Below are 12,483 nucleotides of genomic sequence, written 5' to 3'. Positions count from 1 at the left end.
TATGGCGGCTGAATAGCTTAGTGACCAGTGTTTTTGGACTAAGGTGAGTGATGCAACTGGGCTCTGAGACATGGTGTGTGTGTTGCTGCTGGGCAATCTCTAAACAAGGAAACGAGGCAGAGTTCTGTTTTTTCCTGACAAAGGTTATTTCCCCATTACACTCTTTCCCTCCCTTGTCCCCACTTCCACTGCCAACTTGTAAATTTATGTATGTGGAGGCATAAAAGATATAAAAGTCAAGCCACAGTTAAGTATATATTTTTAAGTGTATTTTTAATAAGCATCTTTATTTTAAAATTTTTAAAGGATTTATTCATTTTTAGATAGAGAGGAAAGGAAGGAGAAGGAGAGAGAGAGAAAGAGAAAGGGAGAAACATCAATGTGTGGTTGCCTCTCATGCACCCCGCACTGAGGACCTGGCCCACAACCCAGGCATGTGCCTTGACTGGGAATCGAACCAGTGCCCCTTTGGTTCACAGGCCAGTGCTCAATCCACTGTGCTATCAGCCAGGGCTATTAAAAATCGTTCACTGAAATTATGTTTTGGAAAATCTGAGCCATGTGATGGTTAAAGGAGTTCAAGGTAGGGATGTGTGTGAGGCAGTGGCACTGTCAAGTAGAACATTGTGATTGAACCAAGCTACTGTGACAGCTGGTAGGCATGGGATCTGGCCTCCCCTGAGAAGTAGTATCCTTCACCCAATGTTAAGACCTAGAAATCCCGGAAACCTCCGTGCTTTCTCTGTCGGATAGCAGGATTTCACACGCCCAGGCTTGGCTGGGGAGCAGACTACACCGTGGTCTCCCGACAACCTCATCTGAGGGGGGAGGTTTCTGGCCCGAGTTGGTAAACAGACCCCATGGCTCTGTGCTTCTCCTTGCTTGGCACTCCTGTGTGGCTTGGCTGCTGGTGTGTGGAAGCTCCTCCCTGGCGGATAATCACTTGCTGCCAGGCTGTACTACCGAGCTCTTCTCCACCCTTCTTTGTTCCAGACATCTGCCTCCACCACCCCACACAGCACCTCCTGCTCCTCTGCTGCTGGGAAGAAATCTCTGTTTCTGTTTCTTGGCATTTAGCTTTTTTGGAACAGCTGTATGTTGGGTTTTTTTCTTTTTTTTTTCTTCCTTTGATTTAATAACTCTATCTCCATTTCCCATTCCCTACTTTTTGCCCAGAGGTCTGACCCCAAATGGCCCCATTTCACTTATGGCTACCTTTGAATATTGGGGTTGTGTTCCAGCAGGCAGGTGTTTACTGATACGGAAAAGTTTTCTGACAAGGATACAGAGTGCCTTGAGGGGAGGGAGATCTAGATTCTTAGGAACCTTACTCTTGAGTTAGATTAGCAAATGGTTTCCATTCATAATTAAACTAGTGTCTCCCATTTTCTCAACATACATGTTACAGAGTGCCTTTTGGCCTTTTCTTTCTTTAAAAAACAAGATTTTATTTATCTTTAGAGAGAGAAAGGAAGGAAGGGAAAGAGAGTGGGACAGAAATACTGATATGCAGGAGATACATTGATTGGTTGCCTCTCATGCCCGCAACCTGTGGACCTGGCCTGCAACCCAGGCTTGTGCCCTGACTGGGAATCAAACTGGCGACCTTTGGTTCTCAGGCTGGTGCTCAGTTCACTGAGCCACAGAAGCCAGAAGAGCCTTTTCTTGGTAGACTTCATTATTTGTATGTGTTTCGTTGTCCCTCTAGATTCTTTTGATAAGTGTCTGTCTTTTTACTTCTTTTGAGAAAAGTCCAGTAATAACAATAGCAATCAAAGAAAGCCTAACATTTATTGAGCACTTGCTGTATACAAGGGAGTGTTTTCAGTGCTTTTCCCTGTCATTTGGCATTTCTTTTTCACAGTAATCTTATGAGATGGGAGCTGTTATCTAACAGTGAAGGAAACTGAAACCTAGAAGGTTACCTTGCCCAGAGTCGTGCAGCTAGAAGTTTAGAGGAACCAGAACTGATCCAGGCAGTGGACTCCCAAGCTTCCTAGTCTGCCTCCCCACAGTTATTTTAAAGGACAAATCATCAAAATAGCATTCTTCTTCCAGGATCTTAATCTGGAAGAGAGAAAAGAGCTCCCAGGGAACTTGGCTGATCTTCAGGGTTTTTCTTACTCGTTCTAATTCCTCTACAGGCATACATACCTTGGAGATATTGTGGTTTTGGTTTCAGAGCAGCTTAATAAAGTTAGTTGTAATCTTTTTGCTGGTAGAGGGTCTTGCCTTTGCCTTCAATTTGTTGTTGTTTTAAAGAAAAGCTACATCTATAAAGCATAATAAAGCTAAGCACAGTAAAACAAAGTATGCCTGTATTTTAAGTGGCTTCTAGATACAGCTTTTCATGATCCAGTGGTGTTTGCTGAGGAAAATCTTATTATGTAGCAGCCCTTTCCCCCAGCCTTTGTGCCCTACAGGACACAGATGTTTTGCTTTTTATTAAATTTACTTGTGTTCATGTAACACTGCTGATACAATAATGGCTTTTGACCAACAAATTGGTCTTTTAGCAATAAACATTCTTAATTTTCCTGGAAAGGTACTTTCTCTTGTATGATTGGAATGGGGTTGTGATGGTCTCAGAATAATTATGTTCAATAGCCAAATGCCAGGTACTGTTCCAGGCTGCCAGAGTGAGTGAGTTGGACTTGACCCCTGCCCTCATGAAGTTCACAGTCTACATGAGGTTCTTTGGTGATTGGCCTTACCTAAATCTTGATGTTTACTTCTTAGCTCCAAACATAATGCAGAACTTTGTATGGTGAGTGGCTTTTTGCCAGATGAAACTTGGAAGTTTGACATACCTGCAAAACAACGCATATACACACACCTGTAGTTTTAGGAGACATGACCAGTATAGTACTGTGGTGGCAAATGAGTCTCCAGTGACCCCTAGCCAAAGCCATTTAGAATGATCAACAAAAATGCAGGAAACTAAGATCTGTTCTGCCCACTTCCTCCCACAAGAGCCTGAGAGTGACAATAGAAAACAAGCTACTACAGAGAACTGTTTTGATAGTTTGTTAATGTTCACTTCTTCCACTTTATCTCGGTCCAGTCCCCACAGTTCTGTGAGTCCCTGGTGGCCTCCGGTACTCATCAACTCACATCATGCCCCTTCTTCAGTGACCCAAATTGAGCCTGTGCTTAAAGAGGTATAAATACATTTAAAGCTACTTAAACTCTGCCAGGTATATTTTTTTGCAAAACACACAAAAGCTTGAGTAGCTCCCCCTGCTGACTTTTTAGCAGACAGAGCCAGGTCTGTCATAACAGCAACCGAAATAAAGTTAAATGACTGCCTCCAATGAGCCAGGTATTCTTCCAAGTGCTTTTCCATACAATATTATCTTCTTTTTTTAAAAAATAAGGAATCTCTAACAGTTTTTTAAAGATTTTATTTATTTATCTTTAGAGGGGAAGGGAAGACTAGAGGGAGAGAAATATCAATGTATGATTGCCTCTCTTGCATCCCTTCCTGGGAACTGGCCTGCAACCCAGGCATGTGCCCTGACTAGGAATCGAACCATGATCTTTCGGTTCACAGGCCCTGGTCAATCCACTGAGCTATACCAGCCAGGGCAATATTTTCTTCTTTAATCATTGTAACAACCCCAAGAGGTAGATGGTGCATTTCCATTCTGCACAGAAGAAAGCCGAGGTTCAGAGAAGTTACGTCACTTTCCCACTGTAACACAGGAGAGGTAGTAGACCTGGAAATTTAAACCAGGTCTGTCTGCCTGACTCATAATAACTCTTCTGTTTGCAGTGCCTCCATTCATGTAGGGAGTATCAGCAAAAATGTTCTTAAGATTATAATATTGTTCTGCATGTTTGAGGTTCTTAAAAGTGAAATGAGAAGCACTGGCATTTGACATCTTCCTGGTAATTACTTGAAGAACAAAAGACTTCTGAGGGATTGGGCCCAGGGTAATGGAGGGTATTAGTTATCTGGCCTGCCTAATCTTTTTGATTTTCCTCTTAATGAGCATCTGCTCCCAGCAGATGGTGGGCCTGATGTACTTAATTTACTAGTTTGATTAAAACCAATGGGAAGTGTCAAGATTTTCTTGCTCCTAGCCACAGGTCATTGAGGCCTTTTCGAGTGTCCTAAGCTAGCAATGGCTTTGTGCCCAGCCAGTTTGACTTCTCTTAAGATTTCTTTTTCGATCCAGTAGACAACACAATTCTGAACCTGTGCTTAAAGAGGTATAAATACATCTAAAGCTACTGCAGCTCTACCAAGTCTACTTCAGAAGTGTTTAGGAATATGTTCTTCGTTTTCACATACTTGTAAATTTCTCATATTTCCTTCTGTTATTGATTTCTTACGAATTTTCACTGTCCAGGTATCCTTCTGTTTGTTGCCTATGTGGGTAAGACAGAACTACCGCTTTCTCAGCATTTACTTTTTTTAAACTTTATTTTTTTGATGTCTTTTATGTCTCTCATCTTAAAAACACCAGTTTTTAAGAACACCAGTTCTCTCTAGATGTTCCTCACTTTCCTGGCACGTTAGGGAATTACTTTCAGGAGCCCTGTCTAATCTAGTTTGACCAACTAGGTGGGCCTTGAAACTTGCTAACTTTTAGGAATTAGCCTGATTTTTTTAACTCGATGTCATACACCTCTAATACAACAAATTACTTAATTACTATATACTAGATCTTCACTTAAACTTGACAAATCTGGGGAAAATGAGTAGTAATGAATACTGTTACAGAGTACCATGGTATACTTAAATGAGTATGAACTGAAACTAACACTAATTCTGGTGTCGGACCCTTTATTTCCATGTTCTGTACCTCTGTGTTATCCAGTAGCTAGACAAATAAAGTGAGAGGCACATTCCAACTCATCATCAATTAAGATGGCTGTTTATAAACCCCAGATAAATGGACAATTAGTAGTGGTGGTACTAGCTAGTGCTGCTTTAATAATTAACTCAATTACTTTTCATTCTGCTCCAGTGATGAAAGTGAAAGTGATAAGGGGGCTGGTTTTGTTGCCTGGGAGACAGAAGTAAATGCAGCACTTCTCGCAGAGAACCCAGCTTTCCTACATGCCTTATAACACTCAGGGCGTTGTACTTATTTGGTGTCTAGCAGGCACTGGAGTGTCCATGTCCTCTATGTCTAAGCCCCGTTACTACATCTCCATATACTATGTACTACAAACCACTAGTGAGAGGTGTGCTTTTTGAAAACCTAGGGCCCAGTGTCTAAGCTGATTGCCTGTGCTTCTTTGGCTTTTATAGTGGAAAATATTGGGCCTCTTGTCTTTCCGTTCCCTTTATATTATGTGACTAAGTTTTTCTGTGCCTCCCTCCTCCCCCCACCCACCCTGGAAATTTCCTCTTGATCTTTCCCCACAGAAGCTTTACACCTGTACCTTTTCTGTACTGTTACTAATAAATGAATGTAGCACTTTCTAAAGGCTTAGCAATTTCCAGGGCACTCAGGTCTCATAAAAGAGTTAAATGAGTCTGCCCTTTGGGAGTTTACAGTCTAGCCAGGGAATGGCCTGCTTTCTATGTTTTGTTTTGGCCCTGCCACTAAAAATTTAATAATTCCCCAAATACTTTAACTGTCAATCCTGATAGATTAGCTAAGGGGGTGCAGCTCATACCTGGGCTTGGACTAAGGATTTATGTGTTTTGGTACAGTCTGAAGAAACTGATGAATGTTGCTTTGAGTGGATCTGTGAGCCTAAGGGAGTAGAGCTCGAAGAGGACAGCTTCTGTTTTGCAGTATAGCAGCTTGAGAGGCAGTGCAGCAGAGCTTGGGCTCTGGAGCCAGACTGTCTAGTGCAAATAATCATTCTGCTAGTTTATGCAATGCAATTTTGGTTAATTTATTTTACCTTTTTTGGGACTCGGTTTTTTCATCTGTAAAATGGGAATGGAAATAGTTTCTAACTCACAGGATTATTTAGAGGCATAAATGAGCTAATGTATGTAAAATACTTAGAATAGTATTTTTGGTACACAAATGTTCAGTTGATGTTAGCTATTACTGTTGTTATGGTTTTTATTGTAAATTTGGGGAACCAGTATGAGTTAGAGCTATGCCGGTCTCACTGATTATAACATTACTGATACCTCACTGTTCTGCCTTCCTCCCTGGTGGTGCTGTCCCTGGGCTTTCTCCTCTTTGCTGCGGTCCATCAGTTGACAAAACTGAGAGTTTGTGTTCTATGACACCAACAGATAGTAACCTGAAAGTCCCTTTATTGATAATTTGACAAGCTAAGGTGTCCACTGTTGCTTACATGTCACCCAAGGTGGGAAGAGTAGAAGAGTCACAAAGTTTCCATTTGAAAAACCGTTTTTTCGTACCCATCAGAACCTATGTGGATGAAATAAGCATCTACTCAGCAGAACAAGTGCAACTATATAACCATGACAACGTGGGATTCTCAAAGTGTAGTTCCTAGACCAATAGCATCAGCATCATTTGGGAACTTGTTACAAATGCAAATTTTGGCCCCCACCCCAGACCTACTGACTCAGAAACTATGATTGTGGTGGGGCCCGGGATTTATGTTTTAAAGACTCTTCCAAGTCATCCTGGTGCACTTAAAATTTGGGAACCACTGGTCTACATTAACTCATTAAGCTAGAAACAGAGGCAGAGGAATGAGAAGAAATGGCTTAGTAACACATTAAGAGGTTATGCATACTAGCAATCCAGGATGTGTTTGTGCCGGCAAGCTTTTGAAGTGCAACTCTTCGCTATCTGGAGTTATTAGTAGTGGGGAAAATGAATGAATTTGTAATCACCTACAGAGTGTTTAGTTGGCATATCAACCATTTTGGCTCAAAAAGCATTTACTGGGCTTCTGTTGTTTATAGTGTTTATTGTTAGGTATATGGTAGTATCCAGATGAGCAAGACATGATCTCTGCTCTCCATAAGCTTACTGTCTACTGAGCAAAACCATTATGCTTATAAACAGATATAGGACAGTGGGTATTGTGCCAAATAGTAGAGTAGAAGGATAAACACAAAGCTGGCTGTGAGAGCTCAGTCCTACACTATTTCTGCAGTGGAAAATAGAAGTCCATTAAGCTTCCATGCTAGCTAGGTAAACACCTTCTTGTCAGCTTTGCTAGGAGTTTCATTCCTAGGAGAAATTCACCTATCACCTTTCTTCTGACTTCTTAACCAATTTCTCACCTGTTCCCCTCCCTCCTGAAAAAGAAATGTTAACATCAGCATATCTGTATTGATACCCCTTGTACTTTATTTTCTGCACTCCAGGGCTTCCCTAGACCTGGAGTGATCTTAAAGCTAACTAAGTCCTGTAGTCATGTGCTCCTTAGAAGTATTGCTCATTTTGAAGGTGCCAGCTGATGATGCCCTCTCATCTAAAAGTGGTCACTGTAATACCAGAACCCTTTTACTTCTCTCCACTTAGGTTATGCTTCGTATGTGCTTTGACATGTTTTACAACTCTCAGAAAAAATGATACAACAATATTGAAATCTACAGAGAGGATGTGAGGAAAGAAAAAGCCAAATGAGAGGTCAAAGCCCATTTTTTTACTAATTGAGACAGCAGCCAGTCTCCACTTTCTTTAAATTAGAAATCTACAAATTCTGGAAAGACTTGGAACAGTCCTCTTCACTGCCCTATCTACTGCATCAGTTTTTAACCTAAGTGATCAGTATGAAGCTAACCTTCTACCTCCTCCTTTTTAAAATTCTGAACTCACATTAGCTTTTTTTTTCTTTCCTTTCTCATGTCCTCAAGCAGCCTCATTTATTCCAAATGGGCTGGAAATGCCGTGGGACCTGGCAGACAGCATCTCTCACTCTCTCTACCAAAGTAGGGCCAACCTGTGGGTATTAATTTCCTTTCTTTAATTCCTGCTGATCCACAAGGCCAGCTCTTCCCAGGGTCATTGTGCCACTCAGCCGAAAGCCAAGAACAAGCATGGATATGTTAGTATCAGCCATGAGGTCGAAAGAGGCACCTGCAGGTGGGTGGCTGGGGATCTCTGAGTGTTGAGATTTCATGGGGTGTTTCTTGTGGCCAGCAGTTGAGTGTCATTCCAGAGATAGATATCCTGTAGCCATATTATAGGGCTACTGAGATGAGTCCCGGGGTGTATCTTAAGCCCAGCTCACAACAGCTCTGTGCATGCAGAAGGGACTCAGCATCATTCCCACTTCTTGAGCTCTGGAGCTCTGTTCTTTGGGGCTGCCTAGCAAACCCATGATTTTGATTTTTACTCTTGTGTCTCATTCTGGTGAGGCGTAAGCCAAAAAAATATTTCTTTCTAAACAGAATTAAAACTGGTCTATGGTACAAAAGAATAGAAGAAAAGCCATGCAGAAAGTAAAAGGTTGAAGTTCCCAGTGGAAACAGGGTATTGTTCAGGGAGGTGGGCTGTACTGTGCTACATTCCTTTATGAGGAAGATACAGAGTTTATTTTAATATATAAATCTGGCTAGAAAGATGAATTTCTCCAGAATCTGCCATATTGCCAATGGCTACTTTTGATAGTACTTGCGGATCTTCCTAGCAGCAAGATTTTGCAAATCTCTTCATTATAGTTTCCCTTAGACTAGGAAACACAAATGGAAATATTGTCATGGAAATATCTACAGTTACCCCTGCCTATTAGAGTGAAGTTTTACCTAAGCGAAGAGCCCAAAGACTGTGACAGTTCTATAGCAGCATTTAAAATTATCCAAAACATTGCCCCTCATGTTGAACTGGTAAAAGCTCTCAGGCTGAGCTGGTAAAAGGGGTTGTTGAAAGAAAGATCTAGGTAACTCACGCTTAGATTTGACTGTGAACTAGTGTTAGTCACATTTGCAAAATGCAGTGGCTCTGGAAGATGGTGCTTTTAATATGCTAAAACAAACAACGAAACCCCCAAACCCAAGAGCACTTACTGTATGCCAAATACTGTTTTAAATATGTCTCGTATATTATTCACTTAATCTTCACAACATTCCAGTCATGTCCTATTGTTACTCATTTTTACAAATGAGGAAACAGAGGCATAGAGAGATGAAATAGTTTGCCCAAGACCCGCTAGTCCTTGACAGAGCACAGATTGGAACTCAAGCAGTCTAGCTTTAAATTGATACTTTTCAAACAGACCCATCGTGGGGTGTGGGTGATTCATTATTGGGAGAAGAGGCTGAAATTTGAACTCTGGCTTCACTTTAAGAAAAGCAAAAATAATTTCTTTAGTTCACAAGACTACTGGGGAGGGGGCTACAAACTCTCTTATGTTCTTATTGCAGCCTGTTTCCTCTAGAAAGGCCATGTGGAAGAATTCCATGCCCAAACATTAAATCCTGAAGAGGTAATTAACACTGTTGCCATCCCATTGGGAAAGAAGGCTGGGCGGTGATTACATTCCAAACAAAGCTGTTCTGGTGTAATTGTACTGTGCTGTTCTGATCAGTCTGGGGAAGGCAGGCCTCTGGTCTCCATCCTTGTTTGTTTTTTGAGATGGAATCTGAATAGCATTGAATTAATAGGCAAGACCCGGGCAGAGGAAGTCAGCCAAAAGTGCCAACAGGACATTAAATTGCTATTGGCATTTTCGTTCTGCTGAAGTTTTCCAGACCTTTTAAGTATCAGCAGATTGGAGGGAGAGCCCATTGAGAAAATATCTTTAGCTAATGAAGGGTTAGAGATGCTTGCTTATACACTGTCCCCCAGAGCCTTCATTGGTCTTTATGCATAGAGGAAAGATGGTTGGGTGGCAATGAAATTTCTCTTATCCACCGGCAGCTTTTGCTCTATCAAAAGATGGCCCTTCCCTTCAGATCTTCCCCTAAGACTTCTAGCATATGTATATTTTTCATGTATGCAGCTTCCAGTTGTGGATCAAAAAGTCCCTGTACAGTTCTGTTGAAATAAGAAGACTGACTTTTGAAATTTGAGCAATATTCTGTAGATCTACACTGGAGGAAGAAATAAAACTAATTTAATTGTTTTGTTTTCTGATTCAGAGAGCAAAAAACTGCCAGTAGCCTCGCTGACCTAGAGCAGAGAAAGGGGAAATATCCATGTTATGAGGCTGCAGGTTGCACAGACCCCTCAGAAGTGGCACATACCTTGGCCATTATATCAGTTTTTACAGCCTTACAGTAGCATTTCTTGTTTCTCACAGTTCTGTTTGTATAGTATACAGTTCATCTGGTCTGGGCCAATGTGGCTGCTTTCTGTGGTCAGATGGTCTTGGTTGGAATAGTAGGCAGAAAAGTGACCTGCCAAAGATCTCCACATACTAATCTCTGGAACCTGTGAATATGTTTACTTTATGTGGCAAAAGGAACATTGCAGATGTGATTATGGTTATAGATTTGGAGGCCAGGAGATCGTCCTGAATTATCTAGGTGGACTCTTACCAGTCTAATTACAAGAGCCCTTAAAAGCAGAAGAGAACTCTGGCTGGGTGGCTCACTCGGATGAAGTGTTGTCCATACACAAAAGGTTACAGGTTCCATTGCCAGTCGGGGCACACACCTATGTTGTGGGTTCAGTCCTATGTTTAAAAAGAACTGAATTCTGGCTTCTCCCAACCATCAGTATAAGAAATCATATAATGCCACAAAGATCCCTTGACTTACTTCAGGAAAGGTTACTTCAGGAAATTTTCTGGTTGGGGTATGTCCAGGACGCAACTGAGTGATGTATATCTCACATCAATCTCTCTCTCACACATTGATTTCTCCCTCTTTCTCTCTTTCAAATCAATTAAGAAAAAAACATATCAAGTATAAGGATTTTAAAAAGTGGAAGAGAAAGGCAGACAGGTCACAGAGATCCAGGGGTAGAAGATGAGAATGGCCCTCAGCTGACAGCCAACAAGGAAATGAGGACCTCAGTCCAACAACTAACTGTAAGGAATGGAATTCTGCCCCTAATGTGCAAGGAAACATTCTCCCCTAGAGCCTCCAGAAAGGAACACAGCTCTGTCTCGTCTTGAATTTAACCCCTTGAAATCTGTGTTGGATTTCTGACCTGAGGAACTAAATGCTAGTAAATTTAAGTTAAGCCACTAGGTTTGTGGTAACTTGTTATGGTAGCCATAGAAAACTAATACTGATGGCTTCGTGCACATATTGGCAGGCTGGTTGGCTTTAGGTGGGCTGACTTGTCTCTTTTTTATTTACCAGTTAGCTAACTTGTACTTCTTTACATGGTGTCTTAGGATTCCAAAGGGAAACAAGAGAGGTCAGGCCCCAGTGCACAAGAACTTTGGAATCTCTGCTTATGTCATAACTAAGGAGATTTTGAGATCTGGGGTAGCCCGGTAGCTCACTCTAAACGAATTGCTTTTTAAAGTGTCTTTACATATACATGAAAGGAAGGTTTCAGCATACCAAGAGATATAGATATTTAGATTTGGAACTTTGGTGAAATAGCTTAAATCGTTATTTGGATTATTCAGAGAGACATGCATTTAGAAATTGCATTCGAATAGGGAGCTGGATCCTGGTTTTCTACATGTAGTGTTTCATAGAAACTGCCTTTTCTCTTTCTCTGAGTGTTTTCTGGGATGTAGCCCTCTATTTCTGTGTGACGGAGGGTAGAGAGATGTGCGAAAGAGCTCTGTGGGTGGTTGGGCCCTCTGGGGCCACATGTATTTCTGTGTAGGAGTAAGACTGACAGAATTAACTGTGCGAGCACTTACTAAATTGGCTGTAAGTGAACCTGTACCCATGGCATCATTTAAAATCCACAGCTCCTTTAACAGAAGCAACTTGGAAGAAAATTTCCTGAAAATTAAGTCAAGGGATCTTTGGGCCACTTTATGATTTCTTATACCAGTGGTTGGGAGAAGCTAAAATTTAATTCTTTTTTAAACACAGGACTTTGGTTTCGCTTGGCCTTGTTGATGAGATGGGTTAAAAACTATTTTATGGGCTCTGGCAGCTAGCTCAGTTGGTTAGAGCATCGTCCTGAAAACACCATTGTTTCAGATCCTATCTGCGTTCGGGGCACACACATTCAACCAATGGAGGCAAAAAAAAAGAATTAACCGATGAATGCAAAATAAGTGGAACAACAAATCAATCAATCTCTCTCTCTCTCTCTCTCTCTCTCTCTCTCTCTCTCTCTCTCTGTTTTTCTTCCTCCTTCCCTCCCTCCCTCCCCCCTCCCTCACTCCTCCCTCTCTAAAATCAGTAAATTAAATTTTTTTTCTTATTTTATGGGATGCACGTGTGATGCATAAATTGGGCCTCAGGGCACATAGAGACAAATTTAATATTTACCAGTCATTCTTTTAGGACTTCCTTGATGTTTTTTCACAGCCATCTCAGTGACTGGTGGGTTGCATACTCAACTATTGAGCCTGGGATTTTGCACTGGGTAGTTGTCTTCAAAATGTGATAGCCTGTATATAAGAATGATGTGTACTTATCATTGGAGATTTAAGCTGGATTTGATGAGAACCTTATCATCCAACTCAATCTGGCACCCAGTGGGTTAGTGTGCTTAC

General features: G+C 41.4%; 1 protein-coding gene across 12 annotated transcripts in view; it reads left to right on the top strand.

Moving 5' to 3' along the window:
* The window catches only part of AMBRA1 (autophagy and beclin 1 regulator 1), a 182,921-nt gene that overhangs the window by 92,772 nt on the left and 77,666 nt on the right, over window positions 1-12,483 (top strand). The gene's annotated exons all lie outside the window — the stretch shown is intronic.

This window comes from Sturnira hondurensis, unplaced genomic scaffold, assembly GCF_014824575.4.
Source record: "Sturnira hondurensis isolate 20B ecotype Veracruz unplaced genomic scaffold, ASM1482457v3 Scaffold0019433, whole genome shotgun sequence".
Classification (NCBI taxonomy): Eukaryota; Metazoa; Chordata; class Mammalia; order Chiroptera; family Phyllostomidae; genus Sturnira; species Sturnira hondurensis.
This window is presented reverse-complemented; position numbering and strand designations above follow the sequence as displayed.